Genomic DNA, 3,540 nt, shown 5'->3' on the forward strand with positions numbered 1-3,540 from the left:
AAGGCTATGTTTGATGGAAAATTTCTCCAAGACCAGATTTAGTGAAATGCAAGATGTCTGAGCGGTAGCACCGCGAGATTTTAGGGTTGCTTGAATAAATTAATATTATACAGTGTGACTGGTGCAGTGATGAATGCAATGCAGAGACGTATACTGTTTTGAATGTATTGCTACTCAATGTTTGAAGTTACATCTGAAACACGTTTGTTCCGTTGTTTGTGTTTTCTTTTTTTAATGCTATGTGTCGTCCACTGCCCGGAACTTTTCCTCGAGCCGTTAAAAGCTGTCCTGTGGTGGACGAAGCCGCTCGACCCTCTACCGGACACGAACCTGGGCTCATCTCAGAAGACCCGGTGTTCAAACAGCCCAGGATGGCAGCCTTTTGCCACATTTCATGTAAAGTCACAGTTTTTCAGGTTGTAAGTAATTTAGCTTATTGCAGGTGTAGTATTCAGATCATCTACTGAAATAGAACTATGTCACCTATGAAAATAGACTGCAGTGGTGGAAAGGTATTTAGTACAGTTACTGAGGTAAACTGCTATAAGCTGTGTACGTACAGTTTTGAGACACTTGTATTTGACTTGAATGGTTACAATGTATCAGGCCGATGAGCACTATCTCATTGTTTAATTAACGAGTAGTTAGTTGCTCTTTCACAGTTAAAATTATGTTAATAGTTGCGTTTTAAATTAATTATATTAGTCATCTCCATCATGGTACTCATTTTTTGGGGTAAAATAGTCAATAGTAATCTATGGCAAAAGTAGATGCTGCATGTTCTACATAAACTATAAATAGTCTATATACAAATTCAATTCAATTAATAATTTCTTATTTTCTTTCATATTGTTGTCATAAAAATATGCAATGATGATTGCTGGGTAATATGTCTGTTGGTATTCCAATGCCAAGTCTCTTTTGATCATGTGATGAGAGGATACTATATTAGCATGTTTAGGCTTAACATCTGTCGAGACTGACATGTTGAGCACATCTGCATGCCGAGCGAACAGTGACGTCTCCCAACAACATAAAAGCTGCAGTGGCTTAGTGCCTGTCATTGTAGCGTGCACTGGGCCGTCCTAACTACCTTACACCGCTACATTTGACCTCACTTTTTACTTTGACTCCACTACAATTCAGAGGGAAATATTTACTTTTTATTTCACTGCATTTATTTAATAAATTCAGTCAAAGACTGAGATTCTAATTACAAAATCTCATCAGCAAATACATTATGTTACATTATTATCCAGGTTAAGGTACACAGCAGTATAAAATATTTTAAATTAGCTCAACATTCACCAGCTGCAACATTTAAGTGATGAACATATTAATCAATGATTATTATACAATAATATGATTCACATTATTCTGGAACCTGCCATGCTTTTCTATTTTTACTGATGTGTGATTTGAATGCATGCCTTTAACTTGTAATAGAGCATTTCTACACTGTGGTGGTTTACTAAGGACCAGTGTGTAGGATCTAGGGGGATCTGTTTGCAAAACTTAACTGAACCTTTAAGTAAAAGATTTATATATTTTTTCCAATAGTAAAGTAAAAGTTTTGCATTCAAAATATCAGTTAACTAATATTAACTACAGAAGTAGTATCAGCAGAATGCACCTAAATAATCACAAGTAAAAGTACTCATTATGCAGAATGGCCCCTGTCAGTGTAATATTACAATATAATCGAGTTATTATTGACGTAAGTTATGTTCTGTAAGCAGTGCTGTAATAATGTAACAGGTTGAGGTGGAACTTTATATTATTTCACTGCTGTGCGCTATACTTTTGGGTGGTTTAATCCATAACAATGCATCATATTTTATACACAGATCATGTTTTGTATGTAAAATCATAATATTAACAGTAACTCTAACAGTAGCTGTCAAATAAATGTGGTGGAGAAAAAGTACAATATTTCCATCAGAAAAATGTAGCGGAGCAGAATCATAAAGTGGAAGGCAGAAAATAGATCTACTTTTTTATCTTTTAAGTGTATACTTCATGAAGTGTTCGTTGCTCTCCGGCACTGGGCTCTATTATTTGGTGATACATTATTTATATTTAACATTGCTTTAATCAATAAGACCGACCTTTGAGTTGCCAGGTTGTGAAAAACCTCTCTGGCTGGTGCTTTTCATTTGGTAATATTGCAGTTATAAATCATAGTGGTCCAAAAATAAATGTGTGTGACTTTCACACTTAATAATAAGCCATACAATTATACTGTAAACAAAAGTATTTGTTTAGTTGTATATTTGCACATACATCTATTGCAACTAAAAATGCATTTGACATGTTGTCATGATTTGTGTTTGGTGAATTATATCAGTGTTTAAACTTTTTATATTCTGTTCTTTTCATTTGTGCTTCATTGATATAGTTTTTAGTTGTTTACCTTATTAGTGCTTGTATTGTATTCAGTTTGTTTCACTTGGTTTATCTTTACTTTTGCTTGTTATTTGAATATGTCTAGTCTGGAGATGATCTGAAGGGTCTTTAAACTTTAAACTCCCTTAGAGTTTAAAGTTTTTTCTTAGAGCAGCGAACCCTTCATCCTACCCCTGTAGCAGGTCTTAGTGAAGCCCTGCACCATTCAGGTTTGACGTGTTTCAATTTGATTAAACAGATTCATTTAGGAATGTGCAACATTAATGCACAAATGAGAAACACAACAAAATATCAGGTAATAGAGCACTTGATATTCTGCTTGAGTGCTGCATATTCCCAAATCCATTTCAATAAATTAGAACAAACCAATTGGCATATAGTAAGCCTGGGGCTCTTGGGACCCCTGGGATTCAGGGTCACTTTCCCACTTTGCCCAGTTGATGTTCTAGTCCTGTCAAAGAGGGCATGACAAAAAAATGTCCCTTCAGAGCTGTGTTATCAAATTGTTCAACAAGTGGGCAGAAAAAAAGCATCAAACTGGCAGATACACAACTGATACTGAAAAACCAACAATGCGTCTACTCTGACTTCCCTACACGGTGGCTCTCAGCTCCAGGTCCTTTGCTTCATAAAGACATCAGTCTTTATGAACAGCTGACAAATAGAATCTTTTTTTTAAATGCTCAAAGGGCTAAACCAACAGTGTGTGAGTGCGTCTCTCACTTTGCGACCTCCCCAGCCATACGTCCATTCATTCCAACTGAAAAGTTAAACACGGGTGACTAATTTATACTTACATATTTTAAAGCCTAAATAATCCCTGAAACAGCTGATAAAATGTTATACAAACAGGAAGAAATATTGCATTTGTTGGGGACTATTTTCAGCTGCGGAATAATTTACATTTGGTGTTCTCGTGAGTATGAATGCAGCAAGAGTGTATGTGGGATCAAATCATAATAAAGTGCAGTGTGTGTGTTCATGGTAATGAAGGAACATGTCAACCAGTGCAACAGGGTGGCTCACTGTTTTTGGACAACAATGGAGCTCTATGGCACAGAGGATGAAGATATATTAGACTTAAAAGCACACACACACACACACACACACACACACACACACACACACACACAC

This window comes from Anarrhichthys ocellatus, unplaced genomic scaffold, assembly GCF_004355925.1.
Source record: "Anarrhichthys ocellatus isolate YVR2014 unplaced genomic scaffold, GSC_Weel_1.0 scaffold139, whole genome shotgun sequence".
In the NCBI taxonomy this organism is placed as follows: Eukaryota; Metazoa; Chordata; class Actinopteri; order Perciformes; family Anarhichadidae; genus Anarrhichthys; species Anarrhichthys ocellatus.